The 26,606-nt window shown below is 43.0% G+C and overlaps 1 protein-coding gene across 1 annotated transcript in view; it reads left to right on the forward strand.

Annotated features, from left to right (window-relative positions):
* Positions 1-6,803: 6,803 nt before the first annotated feature.
* The window catches only part of LOC126458640 (discoidin domain-containing receptor tyrosine kinase B-like), a 305,649-nt gene continuing 285,846 nt past the window's right edge, over positions 6,804-26,606 (forward strand). Inside the window, exon 1 of the mRNA XM_050095811.1 lies at positions 6,804-7,515. The gene's annotated coding sequence lies outside the window, so the exon portion shown is untranslated. The remainder of the gene's footprint in view (positions 7,516-26,606) is intronic.

Below are 26,606 nucleotides of genomic sequence, written 5' to 3' on the forward strand. Positions count from 1 at the left end.
TGAAAAAAAGCTTTTCTTTCTTGGTTCATGTTATTCTTTTGCTGTTTAATTAGTGCTTTCCTTATATTGTTCCATTCCTGGTTGACGTTATCCGCTTTTATACTTCAACTTAAGTGTTCTTCAAGTCTTTTATGACATAGTAATCAGGTACTCTCTCCTTCAAGAAAATGTTCTTGAAATGTTGCATCATCGTTATTTTGTTTCGGTTTCAAAGATGTCTTCCACCTTTTAATTAGTTTTATTTTTGAGATGAGCAAGAAAGCATCTGGAGAGACAAGTAGACATCTCAGGAACCTTGTGTTTGGCAGTAAAGACCAAGGCCTCTTGTTTGGAATTACGTAGTCCATAATGGTGACAAATCCTGTAACTCAGCAGGTATATTTGTGAATCTATGAGGTCAGATGTGTAAGGAAAACTTGTGGCAGATATGAACACGGGTACCAGGTGAAATGATGCTGTTGTTATGGAACTGAACTTGATAAAAGCTATTTTTTATTGTTCCTCAAAAAATTCTGAGGCACATGCAGGGATGATTACTTAGAAAAGGAATTAGTTAATGGCATTCCTCGTCCCCTTATCGAGAGATTTGATCGATCACAGATGACTTCGTCGTCGGTGGGACATTTAACGGTTACATTATAATATGGGCTTTGGGTAAAATTCAGGAAAGGGAGATTCTGGACTATTTTAGCCTTATAACCTCTCGTGACACAGCAGCACCTGCATCGCTTATGGCAATCTTCCTGTAACTCCTTCACAGAGCGCTGTAAGCAAATGGTACTCGTGAGGAGCCAAGTTTTGTACTTTCATATATAACTAGAGGTAATAAGATGATTAAGATGACATTGATTCTCATAGTCCATCTGCGTTGTAATGACAGATAATACGTTGGACATCCAGCAGTGTATAAGTACAAAATTTCATTAATGGAGATGGCGGAGACGTCCGGTGTAACGAGTATAAGTGCAAATATTTGTATCGCTATATGAGGATGGTATACTGAACAACATGAGTCATTCATGTTACGGTAACGTCAGTGTTGACGTCATTTTCAGACCAATAAGCGTGGTCATTACAAGTCGTACGTTTTTACGTTGGTTGGTATCTCCGAGTACACGTGGAAAGAAGAAGCCATCATCGTTCATTTTCCCATGGACAGTACGTCCGGTTTTGAAGTATAAGCACATGGACGCAAAACTGGGAGACTATACTGACAAGCGTAGTCCACTTAGTGGTACAGTACGACTGTGCAAAAAACATCACGGCGTAAATTTTGTGACGAGTATGTAGGGAGACTGTTCGACTTAGAGAAAACCAACCAACCTAAAGACGTGTGTACATATCAGGATACCACATACAAAATTGTCTGCTTTTATATCTGTTACATTGTGTATATATTTGCCTGGTATGTTATTCAAATTCCTGTCTGGTCATATTGATTCATGTTTTCCATAATTAATCGAAATCTCTTCACACGATTGCCTTGTAGTTTCTTAAATGTGCCACTTCAGATTCCATATCTTATCAGTCTATAATTTTCACATATCTTACGGTTTCTTTATCGAAGGTACATATAATTCAAACCATTCTTTGTTCATTCGTTTGGTGCAAGCTGTTTAATTAAAACGTTGGTTGCACTTGCTGTATGGAACACTAACAGCGAGGCAGCCATAGCTCATATTTTATAGCAACGCTGGTTTCAGGACTCAGGCCCCCTATAAAAATTCCCGTTGCCTAGACGTTAAATAATACGTTTGGGAATCATGTGCGGTGGTTTCTTGCAAAGGAAACTCCCTATAGCACCCCCTCAGATTTAGTGGTAAAATGGCCCTTTGAGTAGCCTGCCAAAAACTGAACGCTGATCAAGACTGAAAACAGGAAGGAGTTGTATTGAACTGTGAAAAGAGAGGCAACATAGAGAAAGTGAACGGACCAAGCTCATAACTGCCAACATAGAAATACAAGAACCACTGTGTCGTGGTTATGTGATTACGGCGTTGGACTCCAAAGTGAGAGATCCATGTTCAAATCTCTCTAATGCCCCTTTTTTTCACAAAATTATGAACTGTCCGTCCGGTCATTAAAATGTTTCTTCTCTTTATGTAGTCTTGACAGTTGTCATGCTTTGCATTGGTTATAGAGATGAGTTATGTGGTAAGAATACATTACTGTCGCAAGTAAATGTGATGAATAACGTGAGCAGGCGAGATGCCACATAGACGTCTCACAAAAATTAGAAAAACAAATAAACGGGTGTGAACTATGTTACAATAAAGGGAATCAAGTGTCAGAAATTCTAAAACGGAGCTCAAGAGTCATAACATGTGGTGCATCTGTTGAGCAAAGAGGTGGTATGTACGTCTGGGGTGTCATCGCCTTGTAATCATGGGATCACACTGTCGAGTACCCGTGAAATCACATGAGTTTTCCTTGTTATTAATTGTGTTATGTTTTGCACTCGAGGGTGAAATTATAAGACGATCGGTTGTTGTGTGGTTGATACTATGATGACTTTAGTCAACATTTTTGGCAATGGAAAATAATATTGGTCGAGGCATACACTGCAGACCTCAGCGAAAAAAAGATGCGATTTTTATGGTATGGTATTGACAAGCAGTGCTTTTAGGATGTCATGTCAAGGAAACTAAACTGAAACTACATTTAAAGCCGTTTATTATGGGTCTTCGCCGTTAGTCTTCCAGGAGACCTTTAAATGACTTACTCGAACGTGTTAGGTGGTAGCGCCGACGTGTTCTTTGTATAAATGAAATTGAAAAAACCTATTAACTTGTGATTTCCAAAGTCGCATACGACATGATTATTCTTTGTATCGTACCTCTCTCGTTTTTACAATAGATTGAGATATTAAATACCACATTTGTATAGTAAGTGACGTGTGGCTTTGAATCTTAGTCCCAGCCCGTCTATAGCCTATTGAGGTGAACATTTAATCTAACACGTAGATCAAAGTACACAGGAAGCAGGTTTTTTTATAAGAGTCTAACAACCTTTTGTTTGATCGCTCCGCAGTGGGAAGATAATGATCACTAGTTTTCCTTGATCGTGCGAGGTGGCGCAAAGGTTTACACTGTCTACCAGCATTCTGCAGCAATAAAATATAAATCGCTTTCTAACTACCAGAATGAAGTTATCGATGACTTCAGTATACATATATTATGGCGTATTTTGTGTTGCTTTCCTTTAACAAGTTGGGAGCAATTTACTTTCCCATCCTTGTCATATCTAATCTCGTGATCTATCCTTTATGACCTGGTAATCGACGTTACATTAATCTCTAATCATCCATCTATAATTTCCTTGGATTTCTCCATTTGACTTTTGCAAAGCCAGCCGATCAATATTTAATGCCCAGCGAGAGTTTTGAATTTGATTTAATAGTAAACGTGTAAGGCAAGAAAAACACTTAGGATTCACAGAAAGCAAATATTTCTTTCTTTATTGCTCTTTCATATCCTCAACCCCCACGAGCATGGGCGGCCTGGGAGCGGTCCAGTTTTCTGTCCCTCAGCTGAAGAATACACGAACGTGATAGGTTTTACATTTAAAACTTACAAAAAGAGGGATGATGAAATATTTAGTAAGCTGACACCCATGTGTGTTGCTTTATGACATATGAGGACGCTGATGTCAGGGCTCTTGGTACCTGTGGGACAGGAATTTGGACGAGGTTAGGGCTTAGGAGAGGTTTACGTAGACTGTGTGTGTATATGGGGCCAGTATTGAATAGATGGGATGTTGGTATTAGGCTGTGCATGTGTAGCAGATCATGAGACTGCATCTGAGAGGAAGTTCGCGCCCCATAGGAGAGGAAAAGACAGGTCACCAACCGAAAATATTGTTATATGATAAAATTGGGTAAAAATACGGTTACATTCTGCTGAGAGTGCGAACGCTAATAATTGGTGTCGCGAAAGAGTATTCCGTTAGGCTACGAGTCACGGAATGAACAAATATAATAAACTACTACTGTCTGCGATGTCAGAAGAAACATGAAATATAGGTACCCGGAAAATAGAATCTCTTTTTGTTAATGACACACATTAATAATTTTCAGTTACTGAGATTTTGATGTTAAAATTGCCTATGTATAGAGAGAAATTTAAATTGCAAACGACGAAGATAATATAACAAAGTTCATTTCTTCTACAAGTAATTCCTTGACCTCCGAAATCCGGTGGACACCTGAGCTCTGCTACTGTTTACCGAGCAGATGGAGTGAGATTCACGTGAAGAGCGATCGCAGTTTTTGAGTTATAGGTAACTCACCAGACATGTCAATCAACCAACCATGATTGAGCTCAACCTACATAAACCTGAACGCCACAGTAAAATGGAATTTGTTCAGATGTATGTGAAATCTTATGGGACTTAACTGCTAAGGTCATCAGTCCCTAGGTTTACACTCTACTTAACCTAAATTATCGTAAGGACAAACACACACACCCATACAAAATTGTTGAGACTTTCGTGGCCACTTGTTGACAAACTGCCTGCTGGCTTCTGTCTCGGGTTCTTCGGCCGACGTTCATCTAATGATTTTTCTGACGTTTCGCCAGCACGAGTGGCTGGCATTGTCAAAGCTTCACCCTCCATTGCCGGTGGTGAACTGGAGCCGAGCTCGCGGGCGCACACTGTATGTACCTGGCGCGCCAACGTCCGAGGGCTTCTCCGCGGTCATATCCGGTGCGGTTCTCCTCTTGCTACCTGCGACGGTCGTTCGCTGCAGTACGGGAAGCCAGGATCCATTTACCTTAAGACTTTCCTCTTTCTTGTTCAAACTGTTCGCGTGTTTTTGTATTTCCACAGCTTCTCTGAACAAGCGCGTGTGATAGTGCTTCTCTACAGCCAGAACTTCCGTGTCGGCGAATTTTATTACGTGGTCCATCTCATTCAGTTGCGTGCTCTGCCACGGCCGATTTCTCCACCTGCCCCTACCTGCAATGTCGCTTATGCTCTTTGATCCTGGTGTTAATGGATCGTTCAGTCAGGAAAATCATTAGATGAACGTCGGCCGAAGAACCCGAGACAGAAGCCAGTAGGCAGTTTGTCACACACACCCATGCCCGAGGGAGGACTCGAACCTCCGCCGGGGCCAGCCGCACAGTCCATGACTGCATCGCGTTAGACCGCTCGGTTTATCCCGCGCGGCTGGAATTTGTTGGTTGAAGAAGAGGCATGGGTAAGGGAAAAGATACGGGATAAGGGAAAAGATACGGCGGACAGAACGGATGTATAGCGTGTGTGGTTAGGAATCAGATGGGGGACAGTTTTAGATGTTGCCATGCTATCAGTGCTGGGAGGGTACAACGCCGGAGCAGGTAGATTAAAAGAAAAGTTGGTAGGCTGTTGAATATAAAGTGCGTCTGATCGTGTGATGGTTCAAATGGTTCAAATGGCTCTGAGCACTATGCGACTTAACTTCTGAGGTCATCAGTCGCCGAGAACTTAGAAGTAATTAAACCTAACTAACCTAAGGACATCACACACATCCATGCCCGAGGCAAGATTCGAACCTGCGACTGTAGCGGTCTCGCGGTTCCAGACTGTAGGGCCTAGAACCGCACGGCGACTTCGGCCGGCGATCGTGTGATGGTAGTTACAATGTCGGCGCTCCTACGGAAATTTCTTAGTTTGAGTACGTTAGAATGTATGAACGTATTATTTAAGTCTGCAGTATATAGTAGCCGTAGTCATTCAAGGTAAAATCTCTTAAAACGTGCGCCGGCCAGGGTGGCCGGGTGGTTCTAGGCGCTACAGTCAGGAACCGCGAGACCGCTATGGTCGCAGGTTCGAATCCTGTCTCGGGCATGGGTGTGTGTGATGTCCATACGTTAGGTTTAAGTTCTAGGGGACTGATGACCTCAGACGTTAAGTCCCATAGTGCTCAGAGCCATTTGAACCAACTTTTTTTTTTTTTTTTTTTTTTTTTTTTTTAATGTGCAGTTAGAGGCACCTAGAGCCGTCTGTGTTTTGAATGTAATCTGGTTATCTGCTTATACGATGAGATTCGGCGATTCACTACGTTGTCTTCAGGCCCCCTGACCAATGTGTAGGAGGAATCCAACATGAATTTTAGATTTTATACTGGTCAGCCGATTTCCGCAGTCATCTTGTACAAAGATAGACTTACAGAGCCATAATCTTTTAGATTGTTCGGCTGGATGCGTCGAGTTCTTCTTCAACTTCTTCTACACAATGAGTCTGCAGCTAGTGGTGGACACCGGGCGATCCTGAAGATCGCAGTGGAAGGTTAGAAAAGTCGATCGTGTAGAAGAAATTGAAAAGGAACATGACGTGACCCAACAACCTAATAGATTTTGCCTTGAATGTTTTTTATTTTGTAAAGCTATAGTCACCAAGGGACTATCTTCAGCAGTGGGAGGGGATGGAGAGAATGGTTTGTCCTGGGCTACAGACTTCTCGGATGGGGATAATAAATTTAGGTTTTTTTGGTGGAGGTAAAAAGGAAAGGAGAGTTCATAACATACATACACTTCTTTTTCGAAACCGCGTGGCCTAGGCAGAAGTGATCTATAAACGTTTTCCACTACACTAGAAACCTTTTATCAATGCATTTGAAATATTTCGGTAACAAGCAGTGTTCCACTGCATTAGGTCGGTCCTTCCTGTGACGCTGCCGAGTTTGCTGTCCGTGGGGCAACAAGCCGCGCCAGACGGTCGAGGTCTCTGAACCGACACTGGCGGCTTCTAGCGGCGTCTGGGGGAACCAGCGCTCGGCAGGTGGCGGCCACCCCGGCAGCCTCGGTCAGTGAGCGCGCAGCCGCCACCCGCGACGGACGGCGCGATCTCCCGCTGTCGCCGACGTTGCGGCCGTGGCCGGCGTGGAATGCATCCGACTATATCTGAACCGATATTCGCCGAGTGCTGGTAGTCGCAACGCTGACCGCGCTTGGCTTTGTTTTTTTCTACTCAATCTGTCTCCAGTTTTGGTGAATCCTTGAATGGACAAACCGTCAACTACCATGCGTAGATTTACTGTGCCATAATTCAGATTCCATCTGTCGAGCAGTAGCATAAACTTTAACATCAGCGGACCGCTCTCCGAAAGCCGCCACAACGCAAATTGCTTCATCCAGACATCGCCACACACTCTTCAGTTTATGCCATTTCCGAACATATACACATTAATACGAAGTACAGATTCAGTGAACGATGGCTAGTTACTTTGAACATTGCCAGTCGTGTGCTACAACACTATAAGGATATACTGTTTTAGCGGGTTTTTGTTCAAAACATCTGCTTCTAATCTGAATGTATCTTGGCGTAGGACTGCTGAGAAAAAAAAAGAATACAGCAACGTGATGTAACTAAAGTCTTGATAGTTATGATCTCTTCCACCTTTGCTTCTTCAAAGAATTCCAAACATGACACAGGCACAGAAAGAGAATAAGCTCTCATTAGATGATCGATTTCGAAATGTGGAATTAAAACGTTGGTAACATCTGGACTTTCTCAACCATCAACCAGTAGTTGGTAAGTTTCAGAAAAAATTCTGCGTAGAAGGAAGTCATAATTTTTTTCATTACTCAATGTTCATATAAATATTTTAATCATTTTATTTCGAATAATATTTTTTTTTTCAATTTTACTATAGATTTCCTATACCGTGCAGCCTAAATACCGTGGAAGGAATAGCATGTAGATAAGACACACTAGTTGATTAGATAGCTATTGTATGAGACATTTTCTACCATTATTTGAAATGAATATTGGCCGGCCGGAGTGGCCGTGCGGTTCTAGGCGCTACAGTCTGGAGCCGAGCGACCGCTACGGTCGCAGGTTCGAATCCCGTCACGGGCATGGATGTGTGTGATGTCCTTAGGTTGGTTAGGTTCAATTAGTTCTATGTTCTAGGCGACTGATGACCTCAGAAGTTAAGTCGCATAGTGCTCAGAACCATTTGAAATGAATATTTCATCTCCCTTGTATATCATCCAAAAACAACGGGCGAACCGATATACGGAATTCTTTCCCATTTTCGTGAATGCTTTTCTCATAGCTATATTCACACGTACGTAGGACTCCAACGGTCACTTCGTCCCAGGCACGAACTGATTGTGCGCTGAGAACGAACCAGTTGAGATTTAAGATACAATGTAACGTTATTTGCGTTCCTTGTATGTATCACAGTTTACGTCATAAATGTTACAACGCTACAGCTATCATATGTATCCAAAAGAATGTCCGTACCGTGTAGTAAACAAGATGACGTCGCCTTCCCTAGACATCGTTTCGGTGCTTTACTAGTGAGTGCAAATTTTGACGTATATTTATCGCGTAAACAACTACAATTTTATGTTTTCAGATGTAACCTACAGACCAGCTATTCAGCCGCGGTTGATACTAAATACTTAAAGGTAAACTACTATTTCCAAAGAAGATCTCTGCTCCCTAAATGCGAACCCATTTCTGGTCCTCTGAATTTTAAAAAGCACAAGTGTGAAATGAAGTATCGTAATACACAGTAGTGATATTGCAGGTTGCACAGAATAGAGATTTTGTGGTTTATCAGCGTACAGCACTCACCTCTAGAAATGATACCCTTCGTTTACCTTCTCTAATTTTCTGACTGTTGCATACATCTTTCAGAGTTAACCACCAGTCTCAAAGGCACGATTAACTTCAGTAGCATTTTTTATTTCTTAATATGTATCATACTGTTCCTGAGGTGTTGTGTCTATTACGACAGCTCCTATTAGAACCATATCATAATATTTTAATAAATATTTTTACCCCAGTTGATTACTATCTCTCAATCTGGGTCTAACGTAATCCTGAAAACACGAGTAGATTTTTACGTACCTCCATAACTCATCGTACATTGGTAAGGTAAGGACGAATTGTTCCTCAGGTCCTATGGCAGTGTTGGAGGATCATGACAGCTCTTTCTTTGTTAATAGTATTTGCATACAAGTAGTAAGGCAGCATTGTAGAAAATGCAGCTTAGAATCCCTCTATCAAGGACGCTGCCGTATTTGGTGTCTAACAAGTTACATCCTACAAATTCGTAAGTAAAGCAGTGTAAGATATGAAGTTTGTACGGGCCGTATATGCTTCTGATTTTATGAAAGCGAGCACAGCGGATACTCGATAGCGTATTTTTCTTTGGAGCAATGTAGTGGGAAGCTATGATTCAGACCGAAGATGAGTTATGATTTGTAGAGACGCTGTACCTGTGAAAGAGGCAAGCGGGAGAGAGAGAGAGAGAGAGAGAGAGTGAGAGAAACAATAAAGAATGGGAGGGACCTATAGAATTTTTAAAAGAATTTTAATGCATTACTTTTATTCAGAATTTTATCAATACAATTAATTCGTTCCATAGCACTTAATGCACAATTAGACAATTCTTTGGCGAAATAATAATCACCAATTACGTTTTACTAAATTTATTTTGACAGTTGCAATGGAAATGGTAAAATTATTTATAAATTATTTCTGTGAAAACACAGTTCTTGTTAAGCCAACACGTCGAGAAAATTGCATCCCCTACCGTTTAAATGTTTTAAGCTTTATGTATAATTTTTTCGCTCATAAATGTAAAAGGAGACTGTCTTTGCTGTTGGGAGTTCTCCGTGCAGTTTCGGTTAAGTGGAGATGGTATATTTAATACGCACAGGGCATGTGTGTGCATGTGAAAGAACCTCGTAGGCGAGTTTATCTCTTGAGAAAGTGTTCCGCCTCTATTACCAAAGCACCTAATTAACATTAGTAATGCTGATATTTTAAATGTCGATTAACGGTTACGTTCAGCCATCCTTAGCTGATATCCACCACTGTTCATCCCGTTCACGGGTTTACGACTTAAAAAAATCGGAATTTGAGGCTTACGTTTGACTGCCTCTCACGTAAATACATTTTCTAATATCACGTACATCTCTCTATCTAATTCACCCTCCCGTCACCCCATCCCACCCCTCACCTTCGGCACTTTTGTCTTCGTATCCTCTCCATTTTCACGAGTTTGAAATTGCACTCAGTCGAGTAATATCATGCGTAATATTTAGTCCAGGGAAACACGTCGCGCTGAGTGCGTATCAGTTCCATATCGCAAAAAACAACAGGGATATACGCTGTACTTAGTTCCATATTTCGTGATGCTTTTATACTGACAGTGCGATTACTGATGAATATGTAAGTTATACATACTCCAAGCACCTAGACGTCGATCTATATGCACAAAATACTTCGCTTTTCAGTTAGAGATATTTTATAAAATGACGTCGCGTTTCAACTATCCGAGACTAATTTTTGCAAAAACAAGCATTCGATACGAAAGTAAGCTATTGGTATCGAATACGCACCAAGAAGTGAGGAAAATCATATGGAGTACATCAGTTGGTGTAAGTGAACCATGATGGTTCAAAAAAATAGCTCTGAGCACTATGGGACTTAACTACTGTGGTCATCAGTCCCCTAGAACTTAGAACTACTTAAACCTAACTAACCTAAGGACATCACACACATCCATGCCCGAGGCAGGATTCGAACCTGCGACCGTAGCAGTCGCGCGGTTCCGGACTGCGCGCCTAGAACCGCTAGACCACCGCGGCCGGCAACCATGATGGTGATGAATCTGGAGCTCAAACTGAAAATGTTTGATAAGCGTTAAAAAAAAGGCTGATCACCATTAAATGGATGTTCGTTGTGTGATGTGAAGAGATGCTGGGAAGATTAGATCACAAAGAAACGTATGGTACACTTGAGAGAATAGGTTCGAGAGAAACCGATGACCAGTAGACAGTTCTGTGGAAAGTTAGTTTGCACAAGGTAGTATGCACAAGAATTTTTCTTTGCAAAATTGTCTTTACGGTGTAAAACATTTTCGCTGTGGATGATCCTATAATACGACGTATATTAACGTAACGACGGAATGGTAAAATGGGAAGCTGTTCCTAAACATGCGACTGGTCATTTAGTATTGTAAAACCCACGTATGTTTTCAACTTGGGAGTGAAACAACTTGCCGAGAGGTTTAATGTTTTTTTTTTTTTTTTTTTTTTTTTTCGGAGTACACTTCTTCTGCAGAATGTTTTGTTTTATGTTATGAATTCTTGAGACTAGATTGGTATGGCGGTATTACACGACGTCTTAATGCCACCTCCGCCGTCATTTTAGTATGACGATCGCTGATGAGCAGATTTTTGACTCCAATAAGATACGATTTTTCAGATGAAAAAGTCGGTTTCTCTAATTTTACCCCAATTCGAACCTGTAGCTCTCGAATGCAATCTGTAAAAGAATGAACACTGCTTACGGCCTTAGGTATTATAGGTTAGACTTGTTTGAGTTTGGAGTCATAAATTGCTGTATTTCATTCCACGCCGACTAAAGCCTCTCTCATTCATCCATTAAAAATGTATTACCAGTCACTCGACTGCATTCAGACTAGTTACAGCTTTTCTCAGAACCAAAAAAGTAACTGAGAGTTTTTCAACGGTGGATTTCGAGATTGAAATCGTAGTTTGCAAAAGTTTAATCATCTCGCCAACCGATGTATTGTTAACGAAGTTCTGTATCAGATTCTAAGAAGCGTTCTGAAGTCGTTCATCAGATTTCATGTAAATTTACTCGCTGACCCATACAGTGAAGCACGACTAGTCGGCCCAGATATGTTGTTTGTAATTTCTTCTGTGATCCGATAAAGTGCGATTGACCAAGACCACTTCCGACATCTATTTTTTTCTAATCGTAATAACTTTCGGATATTTACTCCCGTATGCTTTTGTGAAAAGTCTGTAAGCCCACATGAAATAGCTATTAGACCCATAATAAAAATATTGGAAAGTTCACATACCGTGCGCCAAGAGCAGTCGAAATATTATGAAATGTTTACAGGACGGGTAACAATGGGTTCACCGAAATATCATGCAATATAGAAAAGAGCCGATTAGAAGAAACTGTGGAACATGTACAAGGCATCATGGTTGCGGAATAAAATATAATAAATTCTCTGTCGTTTGAAGCACCAGTAACGAAGCACAGTGTCACACAGAAGCTTAAAACGGAGACCGGCAGGAATGGTCATTGGAACGGAAGAAAAAGCATAATAAATTCAGGCGGCGGTTCTGGCAGAATTAGAAGATAACTCCCAAGTAGAAACACCCTTTTTAGGGATATAAGGGAGAAGGAAGAATAATTACCAGGAGCCATTTCTAAAGCACTAGTTTTTGTTGCTACGTCATTCATAGAAACTACCATTCCTTTGAAATTATCTCATACATCAGCGTCGAACGTGAAACACGTAGAGATACTAGTCGAGTACTGACGATACCTCGCAAAAAGTAGGTCGCAAACGAGTGCCTCTCGCGTAATAACAGTCTACTTCGTTTCGGTGACAGAAGGGATTTAAATTAGCCAAAGTGATTTCGTCAAACGAGATTCCTTTATATTACAACGGACTGGAGAATCAGTACTTTTTCAGCCTCAGGGTTTGCCAGTCCCAATTTCCTTCCGTTTTTTAATCTTTCGAATACCGCCAAACCGCGGAATCCGCGTCGCGTTTAACGTAATTACGAGCTCAGCCTTTGATCAAACGGTGGCGCGGACGAATGTACGTGGTCTGCGCGGGCGGCCGTTTGATATCTCCTTTGAGGCGAGACTCCATTTCAGAGGGCCGCGATTTCACAGGAGAGCAGAGAGGTCGCTCTGTCGGGCCCTGGCAATCAAAACGGCAGAGGCGAGTCCTGTTGTCAACTGTGCCTGCAAAAGGCGCTTCCGCAGCGGCCCCTGAAATAAAGCGCTAAACTGGAAAATGAAATTCTGTTTAAAATACTAGCTTCAGCGCTTCGCTTTCTACAGAAGAGCCACGCCAACGATTTATGAACTAATTATAACGGACTAAAAGTGCAAATGCTAGTCTTTAAAATTTAATAATAACCTAGAAATATTAAAGTTATATAGTTGTTATATTTCTTGTTTGTTTGCAGGTATGTATGTCGCATCGCGCTAGAGGAGAAAAAAAAGTAACTGGCACATCTCACTGACACTGTCGTGGGCTGCGTGACGGTTTTTTGTTCCTCTACTCGCGCGATATGGTACTACGGCTCGCGGTTTTTCAAAGCGTACCAGAGTTGAAGACATGGAGCTGACCGGTCAAAGAGGCTAGACTCTTTGACCCGTCAGTTCCACGATAACATTATGAGATAGTTAACTGAAACTTTATCATACACGTTGCCTAAGATTTGACACCAGTAACACACATAACAGCCTGTACATTATGTTAAAGGATATATTTCAGATCCTATCGTAAGAACTGATATGTACATCTCTGTTATATATTTACGTAATATGTCACTGACGGTGGGTACTAGCCCGAAAGCCGATTTTGGTAAATAAACGTTTCTAGTGCGTCTCATGGTGTGAAGAAGATGTCCTTTAATAAATATCTGAAAGCTGCGGAACACTAATCAAGCCGGCCGCGGTGGTCGTGCGGTTCTAGGCGCTCCAGTCCGGAGCCGCGCTGCTGCTACGGTCGCAGGTTCGAATCCTGCCTCGGGCATGGATGTGTGTGATGTCCTTAGGTTAGTTAGGTTTAATTAGTTCTGTTCTAGGGGCTGATGACCACAGCAGTTGAGTCCCATAGTGCTCAGAGCCATTTGAACAATTTTAACACTAATTATTCAAAATTATTTGCTAGCCTGTTCGACAGTACATTTCAAGCGATCTCGATTGTTACCAAATGGCATACTGCTTTGAAGAAAATATATATCATTACGAGCTCCAGACTGTAATTTATCAAATGGAAAACAAGAAAGAAAAACTTCCGATCTGTTCGTCTTTTTGAGTGTAATACTGCAGAAAAAGGCTGGTTAGATGGATACATGTACATGATTAGTATACGTGGAACATACAAGAAAAGAAACAAATTTATGAAAACAATCCATACATTTCAAAGTGTGATTACTTTGGATATCAGCATTAACGTTTACTTTCTCTAAAAAGATGCCTTTTCCGTTACTAATTTCACCTGTTCGTGAGGTGGTTACTCCATTTCAACTACTAGTACAAGTAGAGCCATTAAGCCCTGACTGAAACTATGTCTCGTTATAACAAATTAGATGACCTAACCAATCAATTTTTACCGTTATCTGACTTCGATAATGAAAAAGGAAATTAAATGAGCAGTTCCCACTTACATATATCGTGGAACTTGGCCTTTCAAAATACGTATGTGTGACAGTGATCAGCTTGTACTCGAGCGCTGTGCGTTGGGTGAAGAGGCTTCTCTCGGTAATTGCAATAGTCAAATACGAAAAGAAAATAACTGTTAGCAATACGGTTCAGAATCATTTCAAAAATGTGTTGCTCAAAAGACATTGAAACTGAAACTACCAGTAGTAACCAAAAAATAGATATCCAAGAACGACGTCAAGACAACCAGAGAATGAGCTAAACTGCAGTGGAGAGTCACCGAATTACTGCATAGTGTTTCACAGTAAAATATGCAAACATGATTCCGAAACCAGCTTCAAGCCTGATGAGTTCACAAAGACCCGGAACTTTTGAAACACCATGCACATAGGTACTAAATTCATCGCATATTTAGCGCACGAAGCTGATGAAAATCAGCCGAGGGATACGAATATCATTTTAACGAACGAATGGGAAACCTTGTGTATGAGCAAGCACTTCGAATAATCGCAAATTAATTAATAGTTCTCACCAATACTGCGAACATGCTGTTACATCAAACTCCAATAAAAATGCCCATCCATACTCAGTTCCTGCGAAGTCCGGTACACGGTTTTAATCTTCCAGGAAGTTTCATATCAGCGCACGTGCCAACGAAGAGTGAAAATTTCATTCTGGAATCATCTCCCAGGGTGTGACAAAGCCATGTTTCCGTAGTACAATTTCTTACAGAAGTGCTAGTTCTACTAGCTTCGCAGGAGAGGATCAATGAAATTTGAAAGATAGATGGAAGTAATGCGGTTGTGCTGGGTTAGCGCAGTCGTAGAACACTTGCTCGCGAAAAGCAGACGTCCCGAGTTCAAGTGTCGGTCCAGTACGCAGTTTTAACTTGCCAGTAAGTTCCATATAAGCGCACATTCTGTTGCAGAGTGAAAATTTCATTCTGCATACTGGGTTCTGTTACTTAGAAAGTGTTCGATCCACTCACATACCTGGGAACCTATTCGGTATGCTTGTACCTTCTTTAACAGTAGACGGTGTGGCACGGTGTGAAACGTTTAACGGAAATATAGGAATATTGAATCCGTGGTTCGCTGGATCTCATGGGAGAAGAGGTCAAACTAGAGTTATCCACGAGCGATGCTTTTGAAATCTGTACTGATTTGTGGACAGAATATTTACTTCTTTCACCTCTGCCAATGTTTGCTGAAGTGAAAAAGGGCGACCTGTACCGCGTTTCAGAGTACAATGTAACTATCCCTATAACTGAGTGGGTAAGTTCAGAGGCTGGAGGAAAGGAACGGCATACCATCACCAACAGGACCACGCCCAGAATAAACCTTCGGATCGGTGAGAGCTTTACTTTTAAACTATGTTTGTTCAGTGAAAACTTTCCTTGAGGAGGACGTATTTCAATGTGTTGCATCTTCTTAAACTGTAACCCAGCAAACTTTTCAGAGGTGAAGTCACTTGGAGGGATTTATCATCAGTAGAGACCAATAATATAGTACTGTATGTATGTCACAAAAAATTCAACGCTATTTGATTCTCTCAGACACAGCAACGTTAAACCGATCAGGGTACGGCGTGGAAATTTCGGTCATTTGTATTCTTGTTGTTTTAAAATAAGCTGTATACATGCCTTCCAGTATCAGTATCTTGTCATGCTGTTAACAGCAATGTAGGTTATTAACGTTCATTAGTAAAGAAACAGATTCTGTTTCGTTTGGAACAGTGTTTTGGAGTACTGCTTATCCTGTATGTATGCTAGGCCGTCGAAGTGGCTCAGTCAAATATGTCCCACATTAACTCATCAACAATCTCTTCAAAAGACAAAGATACAGTTACGAAAAGAAATCAAAATCTATACCACTGAAATCGCTAGATTATGTTTGTCTCAGCCGTCACAGGAGTAACAGAGAAATGGCGTCGCCGTAGTGTTCTGCTACGTAGAAATGAGTAATTCTTCTTATTCCTGGGCTTTTGCCGTGACTCTGTTGGGTCGGCATGTTACGCTGGAAGAGGTAATGTTAGTGGCATTGGTTGTTTGGATGCCCTCCCTGAGGCTACGTCACAGCGTGCAAGATTCAAATAAAAGGGAGGCATACAAAAACAGCTGGTCGTAAATACGGAAACTCAAGGAAATATTCTATAGTAAGCGAACTGTAACGCACAAAACACACCCGCGGAGCGACATCATGTTTCCTCTGCTGCTGCAGAAATAAAAGAAAATGAACTCAAAAAAGACAGACGCAGTATTGTGAAAGGTGGCGTGGGGAGGGGGAGAAGGGATGGGGGTAAAGGTAAATGTGAAACTTGTTTTACATTAAAAGGAGTGTGCAGACTAGGAATCGAGTGCACTAACTTCATTTTCCAAGATAATGCACTTATCGTTTCAACTATCGATATATGCCTCAAGTCGACTCAATATCTCCAACTGTCAGTATCATTCTCCTGATTTCCAAATTCCTCAGCAAACGTCGTATGAAGAGTGAACCTCAACTCCACTGACAAAATTTCTGATCATTTTCATTGATATGATTTGAGTATTATGGTAAAGGGGACTTCGAGACCCCAGTGGATTCTTACAGAGTAATTATTGCATATATTTATATTTGTATAGTCACAATATTGGAAATTTCGACATTGTTTGGAAACAATTGTGTTCCATATACTGATGGATTTTGCTATTGACAGCAGGAATGTTCATTCTATCTTTGGCCACAGGGTTGCTTTCAATACCACTCAATTCTACATAGGTTTGGTTTTGCCAGCATTATTAGTTGTACGTTAACGGTGAAACACTGCAGTACGATTAGGTTTACTCCGAAAGAGTGGCAGGAGATGTAGATCACTGTGGGAACACCACATAAAAGTGTGCGTCTCCTCCACTCCACTGAGTGAATACATGCACGAGGTGCATAACGGTCTCACACCATGAGTGCAGGAGTTGGTCAGATACAGATATCAAGAATCGATGCTTCTTGTGAGTTTCCAGCAGATCGTCTGCAGACACTGTGGTCTCCAAAAACGTAAATTTGACTCAGTGCTAAACAACACAAAACGTCACTCAACCTACAGCTTGTCTCTACAACATTGTAGCCAGTTTTCTACTGTATTGTGTCAGTGGCAAACTACTCATGACTACTTGTGCGGATGTCAGCTGTTCTGTCCGTCTATTTATCAGTCAGTATCAATAAAAGTCGCCAACTGCATTGTACTTTGAGATATTCTACTTTATTGTAAAGCCTACGAGTTTCGGCACTTCATTTAACTTGTAGCCTTCGCGATAAAATAAAATAATATATTGAAGTACACGGCCGTCGGTGAATTTTATTGAGACAGGCATTAGCCAGCCGGTGTCCCCTGGTCATGATGGACCAACAGAGATTTGTCAGTCAGCCTAACAGTCTTCGTAACAATGCGTTCAGTAGTTTTTTCATTACGGCGAACTGTCTCTACAATCAGTCACCATGACGCTCCTATGTGCCTCTTGAGAATGATTCCACGCTTCTTAAAGTCTGAAAGATGGGACTTTCTCTGGTATTTGGATTGCGAATTCCATTTGCAAATTGCCAGTAATGTTGTGAAATGGATCCGTTGGTTGGCGGACCATTTCTTCATAGGTCTAAGTGATGGTGGAGAGTCCTGGTGAGGAGTAGGCCGATGGTAGCTTAGAAAACAATATTAAGTCTTTTTTACTTAATTACATCTCGAGTGGCTACATTCATATGCCACAGTGTAGATACCTCGCTCCTCTCTTCGTAGTACCGAGTGCCGCAAAGTGTTAGATAACGCTCAGATGGTCGGTCCCAATGTTTGCAGTCCAAATTATGCTTGCTTGCCAGCACACAACGTAGTTGGGCATGCCAAAGCTGCTTGCAGGTGTGGCCGGTGACACAGATGACCGCCCTGAACACTTGCTGAGGATGCCGACCTCCAATTGGAGAATCTCATCTCGGCGATGGTGATGTATGTCCCCAGGACGCCCACCCCAGTGTAGAGGGGTGAGTGGCTTTACCTACTGTCCTCTAGGCAGCAGTTGGGCTGCCGCTGGAGTGAGCCCGAAGTGACCCACAAGTGTATAGGCACCAAATACAAGAAAGAGGTCTTGGTAGAGGATTTTGGTGCTGTGGTAGTGACCCATAGTTGTAGTGGTTGCTGCTTGCTGACCCATAGTGCAGCGGTAGCTACCGTACACCTTCTTACACCCCCCCCCCCCTCCATTCCCCAGTCACTCAATCATTTTAGGGGAATAAATATCCCTGCTAAAAAGTGGCAGTTATTTTTACGATAGTTGTGCCGACGTGTCGCTTCCAGTCCTTTACCTTATAGCGTTTGTGCTGCCTGCTGGTTGAGAAACCACTTGGACAATTCTTTAAGAAACCTATCTTTCACTATGCTGACACACCGACATCCAGTGCTCGCCTGCTGCCTGTGGCTTCTACCAAAGATACACTGCTACACTGTTGGGCTTACAATACTCAAAAACAGTGTCTGTGCTACATTTCGTTACACCTGAGAGCCATCATGTACTCACACCATACATCTTATGTAGGAATAGGTTTTTTATGTACTGAACATAAAATAATCTCTAATGGGAATGAGATTTTAATCAACATACCCTACCGGCATAGAAATACTATAGTATCAGTTTGGTAGCGTTCGGTCAGGGTGATCATCGCTTATCGCTTTCCACTTACTTCAGTGTGGATATCGATCGCTGCTTTTGGCTCTTCTGCATCCCCTGGTTCCGTACATGTATAACGGTCATAACAGCACTCCCTGTGGGAGAATAAATGGCGGTATAATTGTTGCGTTTCATGGGAGCCGACCGTTTTGCCACAACCGAAATTGTTCATCTTTTGAATATGTGTTCCATAAATTTGGCGTATTGAACACAGATAGTTGAAAACATCGTTTATTTTTGATTATGTTATTGTCGAGTAATCATTGAAAATAATCATACCAATAACAATAGTTAAGCAGGAACAAGTATCTAACAAAATTCTCGTTCGACCGACACTTTAGTATTGGTCGTGCCTGCGATCCTTTCGAGGAAACGGACAAGCATGAAAGAAGAGCAGCAGGTTTCTTTACTAGCATTGCAAGTGCTAAGAGGGAGGCATTGTGCATTGCTGTAAGGTGTACACTGGTCAGGCAGAACATTAGACCCATTTACCTAATTGACAGTATGTCCATCTTTAGTCCCATAGGCCTCAGAGACATTTCAATCATTTAGTGTAGATGACAGCAGCCACGCGCCGTGAAATGAGGCCTTGGTGGGTAGCTGGAGGGGTTTGCCACCACATCTGTACTCACCACACAAGTCACCTAATTCTCATAAATTCCAGGGATGACGGATGACGGGGGGGGGGGGGGGGGGGCGGAAGATTAGCTCTGAAGCCACACTCAATCACATTACATATGTGTTCATGTGTTCTATGGGGTTCGGGGTTCTGATCTGGTGAGTTGGGGGACTACCATATCAACTGAAACTCGCCACTGTGTTCCTCGAACCACTCCATCAAAGTCCTTGTCTTGTGACATCGTGCTACATCTTACTAAAAACGCCACTGCCAACTCGAAACATGATCGTCATGAATGGGTGTACGTGGACTGCTACCACTGTACGATGCACCTTGGCCGCCATGGTACCTTGCACGAGCTCCACTGGATCCATGGACCCCTACGTAATGTTCCTCTGTAATGGAGCCGCTGCCAACTTATCTCCGTCCCTCAGTACAGGTGCCAAGGAAATGTTCCCCTGGAGCACGACGGATTAGCGCGACCGCATCAGCATGACGAAGAAGGTATCGAAAATCATCAGACCTTGCAACGCTCTGCCACTGCACCAAGGCCTATGGCGTAGGGTCGTAGCTGCTGATATTGTGACGTTAGCATTGTCACATGCGTGGGTCGTCGGCAGCGGAGACCCATCGTTAGGAGTGTTCGGTGCACTAGTTGCTCAGATACACTTGTACTCTGCCTAGCATTAAAGTCTGGTTTTAGTTTGCAGCCCAGAATGATGCTTGCTTGTCAGCACACGACGCAGTAGGGCATGCCGAAGCTGCTTGTGGTTGGTGTCGGTGTCACCCAGGACAGTTGCAGAGAATGCCAACCTCCAATTTGGGAGTCTCACCTCGGTGACGGTGACATAAGTCCCGAGGGCGCCCTCACCAGTGTCGCCGGGTTTGTGGCTTTACCACCCTAGTCACGGCCTACAGTCCTCTAGGAAGCAGCTGGGCTGCCGCTGGAGTGAGCCCGAAGTGACCCACCAGTGAATAGGCACCAAGTACAGGAAATAGGGGTTAGTAGTGGAAGATTGTGCAGTGGTGGTGATCCACAGTGCAGCGGTAGCTGCCGTAGCCCTCCCCCCCAACCCCCCGGCCATCCATTCCCTACCCACTCAGTCGTAGTAGGAGAATGAATATCTGTGCTAAAAAGTGACAGTTATTTATATGGCATAGCGGCTGATTTGTTGTGCCGACATATCACTTCCAGTCCCTTTCCTTATAGCACTTGCACTGCCTCGCGGTTGAGAAACAACTTGGACCATTTTTTAAGAAACCTATCTTACACTGTGCTGGCATACCGAGATCCTATACTCGCCGGCTGCCTATGGCTTCTACCAATACTACACTACTACACTGTTGGGGGTACAATACCAAAAATTAGTGGCTGTGACATATTTCGGTACACTTGAAAGCTATCATGTACTCACACCATACGTCTTCTGTAGGAACAGGTCTTATTATGAACTGAACATACTCAAAATAATTTCGAATGGGAATGAAATTTTAATCACCGTACCCCACAGGCATAGAAATACTGGAGTATCAGTTTGGTAGCGTTCAGTCAGGGTGTCCATTTCTTATCGCTTTCCACTTACTTCATTTGATATCTATCGCTTCCTCTGACTCTTCTGTATCCCCTGGTTCGTTACATAAATAACAGTCATGGCAAAACTCCCTGTTGGAGCCTAAATATCGGTATAATCAATGCGTTTCCTGGATGCAGACTGTTAACAGTTCCTGTGTTAAATCGTCATTGATCTAGAGGGAACTTTAGAGGGAAAACTGTAGAGGAAGACACATATTGGAATACATCCAACAAATACACTAACGGAAAAAGCTTGCAACACAAGAATGAGTTGTGCAACATAACTAAAGTTGGTAGCCGTGTTTCTGTCTCTGAAAGATGAGGTCTATTTTTACACACATCAAAACAAGCTTTGCATCGCCTCGTTTCCGAGAATTCCGGTACCTGTACAGAAAATTGGAATAGAGATGAACATAAAAATCATTTCCGCCCTTTTTATAGTTCCTGAAAACCACACATTCCAGCCTGCACCACCATACAGCGAGACCTGCAGAGCTAGCCATCCAGATTGCTGGACACACCAGTACCTCTAATACCCATCAGCACGTCCTCTTGCATTGATGCATTCCTGTATTCGTCGTGGTATACTATCCACAAGTTCATCAAGACACTGTTGGGCCAGATTGTCCCACACCTCAACGGCGATTTGGCATGGATCCCGCAGAGTAGTTGTTGGGTCACGTCGTCGTTAAACAGCCCTTTTCAATCTATCCCAGGCATATTCGATAGGGTTCATGTCAGGGGAACATGCTGGCCACTCTAGTCGAGCGATGTCGTATACTGAAGGAAGTCATTCACAAGACGTGCACGATCGGGGCACGAATTGTCATCCATGAAGACGAATGCCTCGCGAATATGCTGCCGATATGGCTGCTCTATCGATCGAAGGATGGCATTCACGTATCGTACAGCCGTTACGGTGCCATCCATGACCACCAGCGGCCCCACATAATGCGACCCCAGGACAAATGGCTCTGAGAACTATGCGACTTAACTTCTGAGGTTATCAGTCGCCTAGAACTTAGAACTAATTAAACCTAACTAACCTAAGGACATCACACACATCCATGCCCGAGGCAGGATTCGAACCTGCGACCGTAGCGGTCGCTCGGCTCCATAATGTAGCGCCTAGAACCGCACGGCCACTCCGGCCGGCACCGCAGGACAACAGGGAACCTCCACCTTGCTGCACTCGCTGGACTGTGTCCCTAAGGAGTTCAGCCTGCCTCTTTTACCTCCAAACACGTCTCCTACGATTGTCTGCTTGAAGGCATGTGCGACACTCGTCAGTCAAGAGGACGTGATGCCAATCCTGAGCGTTCCATTCGGCATGTTGCTGGGCCCATCTGTACCACGCTGCGCGGTGTCGTGATTGCAAAGATGGATCTCGCTACGGACGTCGGGAGTGAATTTGCGCATCAGGCAGCCTATTGTGCAGGGCTGGAGTCGTAACACGACGTCCTGTGGCTGCACGAAAAGCATTATTCAACACGTGACGTTGCTGTCAGGGTTTCTCCGAGCCATAATCCGTAGGTAACGGCCATCCACAGCAGTAGTAGCCCTTGGGCGGCCTGAGTGAGGCATATCATCGACAGTTCCCTTCTCTCTCTTTATCTCCTTCAAGCCAGAACAACATCGCTTTGGTTCACTCCGTCACGCCTGGATACTTCCTTTATTGAGAGCCCTTCCTAGCGCAAAGTAACAATGCGGTCGCGATCTAACCGCGGTATTGGCCGTCTAGGCATATTAGCTGTGTACCTCCTTCCTGGTGGAATGACTGGAACTAATAGGCTGTTGGACACCCTCCGTCTAATAGGCGCTGCTCATGCAAGGTTGTTTACATTGATGGGTGGGTTTAGTGACATTTCTGAACTGTCAAAGGGACTATGTCTGTGATACAATATACACAGTCAACGTCTATCTTTAGGAGTTCTGGGAACCGAGATGATGCGAAACTATTTTTGATGTGTGTATTTCGCACCAATCGCGCTGGTAGCGATACTAAGAGTTTTTTCAAATCATGTTTGCTTTAAATACACGCTGCAACAGTCGTCAGTGTTAGTTACCTTTGAGACTGGACGGAGTGAGGTGATGTGAGTCAAGACCGCCTTTAAGGGGGCAAAGACGCCATTATAACACCTCACAACAAGGTCGTGTATTAGTGCTACTAGAAACTGGATGTTCCTTCTGCGATAAGGCGAAAAGACTTTTAAGGGATGTAGTCATTATACACGATCGCTGGCAGCGGCTGTCACGAGAATGTATGGTCCAGGAAGACTGGGCTCTAGACGGCCACGTAGTGCTACCGAGAGGGAGGACCATCGTTTGAGGACCATCGTGTTCCATGTATGGATTTGAAGATTCATACTGCATCTGCAGCAGCAATTTGAGTTGCAGCTCACAACACAGTGACACAACGGAGTGCTACAAACTGGTTGCTTCAAAACAATCCCGAATCAGACGCAGTGTATTGTGTATTCCACTGACCTCAAGCCAAGTGAATTCAGTGGTTGCTAGCGAGAGCTCAGGGTGGCGGTCTGCTGTTTTTGCTGATGAAAACTGGTTCTGCCTCGGTGCTAATGATGATAGAAGGAGGCTAGTTGTGTGTCTGTAAACATCCTGTCTGCGTACTAGACACACTGGACGTACAACTGAATTTATGGGCTGGGTTGCGATTTCGTATGACAGCAGGAACACTCTCATGATTATCCCACGCACATAGATTGCAAATATGTACGTCTGTCTAGTGATTCGACATGTTGTGCTGCTGTTCATGAACAGTACTTGAGGATATGTTTCGAACAGGATAACGCTTTCCCACATACCGCTGTTGTAACCCAACATGCTGTACAGAGTGTCGACATGTCGCCTTGACCTGCTTGATCACTATATCCGTCTTCAGTCTAACACTCATGGGACACCATAGGACGACAAATCAAACATCAACCTCAACCAACATTAACCCTGTATTGACCGGCCAAGTGCAACAGGCATGGAATTCCATCCCACAAACTAACATCCGGCACCTGTAGAACACAATGCGTGTACTCGTATTTTTGCATGCTTGCATTCAACATCCTGGGGTTTACGCCTTTTATTTATGTACCAGCAATTCACACTTGCAGTGGTTTATCTTGCGCTTGCATTAGCCTGCGATATTGCAATGTTAATCACTTAAATATTTTGCGGATACAGATATATTTCAGAAATATCATTACACTACAATAATTATTTATTTAACTGTGTGGCGAGTTGTTTTTCGCCAGTGTAATTGAGGACTTAGAAGGGGCGGGATTCGTGTAGGTGCTGACATATATACATTAGAAAACTATTCCCGAAACAAGAATACAAATGAAAAGGGTAGTAAGAATCATATATGTGATACATGTTTCGGTTTTCTACATGCACCAATGCGGTAGTATGACTCGTACCCTACAATACTGCAAAAAGCTCTGTTATATGCAGTGTAGTGGTTGGCGTGCTGTGAATCGGCGGTCCAAATCCGATATGCGGTAATTATTTTTGCTTTGTATTCATAATTTTTGGAATCTTCTTGAAATATACTCGTATTGTATTTGTAATATTTGTATCACCGGTATATTCGATTGCTGTATAAATACTAGTATTCTGAAATAGTCGGTACCTTTATAAATAACACCAGTCACTGTCCAGTGCGTTCGGTACTAAGTGTATTGCATTAGTGACAAGCCTGCCTTTGGATTTGCACTTCACTGTGGTTTTGACGTCTTAATATGCTAATGGTGAAAACATACGATAGGCAACCGTTGTAGCACGTACACAGAGCGCTCTTGGACACTGGGTACATGTAACATTATGATGTTACTAAGCTCTCCGGACGACAGGGTGTTACCCGAGTGCACTGATCGCTTGAGAGCATTTTAAATAGTGTCGAAGTAGTACCTGATGGTCATGTGATCTACTTTTGCTGACGTAAATCACGGAAGTCGATTGGACGGCGTCATTGCAGTAACGTGGATCTACGTGGAGACGTTACGGTACAGCAGAATGAAGTTGTTACGTTTAGATGTTCCTATGACCGCAACGTGAATGTAGTTAACCCGATTTGTTCCTGGAGTCAACGCGTGTACCAGAGCGAACTAACACGGCATAAAATCAGTTGTCGTTAAGAATATCCTAAGCGATAGACACTAGATGTGTTACGTCTTGTCATCTAACGGAGTCGGATATCACGAAAAACACTGCTCACGGCGGCACGTAAAGCTGTACAACTTCAGCCGGCCAAACGACACAAAAGTCAGGCTGGAGATGTGTCCTCTGGTTCGATCAGTTGCGATTTTGCGTCGTGTCAGTTGTTGCAAGGTGTCGAGTGTACCGATGCCTCTACGCGGCGTTTAACCGAAAATCTGTGAAGGGTGTACCTCAGGCGGAAAAAGATTCTGTGACGTTTTTATCGTGTTTTTCCTAGCACAAGCCGGGCCCGCTCTGTCAGGTCACCTCGAAAGAGAATCTTTATATTTAATTCTAAATTCTTGGTGACTAAGAATTGACCTTTCTTCTGCCTCGTCCTGATAGATATTTTGTGGTAAGTTCCTATGGGACCAAACTGCTGAGGTTATTGGTCCCTAGGCTTACACACGACTTAATCTAACTTAAAGTAAGTTACGCTAAGGACAACACACAAACGCCCGAGGGATGCCTCGAACCTCCGACGGTGGGAGCTGCTCGAACCGTGACTAGACGTCCGTCATAGATACGTTACGGACACTCTTGTCTGCTAAGGTGATAAAAACTGAGTTCAGAGGGCTTCAACCATATGTTGCTGCTTTGACAAAGTACTCTATACTAACTTGACAAGTCCAATACATCACTCGATCGTTGTCCAATAGATACGTCTAGGATTATTTGTAATAGTGGACGAAACGAAGCAAACAACATTTCGTAATTCGGAAGCTCTGCTGCATTTAAGTACTAATGAGCTCCTGCGGCTGAATGTGAGACGAAGAAAATTGGGTTCAAAAATGGTTCAAATGGCTCTGAGCACTATGGGACTTCACAGCTATGGTCATTAGTCCCCTAGAACGATCTGCGGCCTAGAAAATTAGGACATTCACCGATTTCTGTCATTGGCAAGACTTGGGACAATATCATACAGCTTCAGCATAGTGACTCCTGGGGAGTCGCGACTCATGTTAGTCTGGTGTGCCAATAAACCTCACGGTCAAATAAAGAACGCTGACGTGAAGTCAACATGCGTCTAATTTTAATAGCTTGTTGGTGCACGTTATGGAAATCAAATCGTAAGTGACTCCGCGTGGCATGGATTAGACAATTTCTGGGGAGTATTCTGGAGGTATGTGGAACCAAAAGTACGAGGAGCATTCAAGTTCTAAGGCCTCCGATATTTTTCCTAATTAACTACTCACCCGAAATCGATGAAACTGGCGTTACTTCTCGACGTAATCGCCCTGCAGACGTACACATTTTTTACAACGCTGACGCCATGATTCCATGGCAGCGGCGAAGGGTTCTTTAGGAGTCTGTTTTGACCACTGGAAAATCGCTGAGGCAAC

The sequence above is a fragment of the Schistocerca serialis genome, chromosome 1 (genome assembly GCF_023864345.2).
Source record: "Schistocerca serialis cubense isolate TAMUIC-IGC-003099 chromosome 1, iqSchSeri2.2, whole genome shotgun sequence".
NCBI classification, from domain to species: domain Eukaryota; kingdom Metazoa; phylum Arthropoda; class Insecta; order Orthoptera; family Acrididae; genus Schistocerca; species Schistocerca serialis.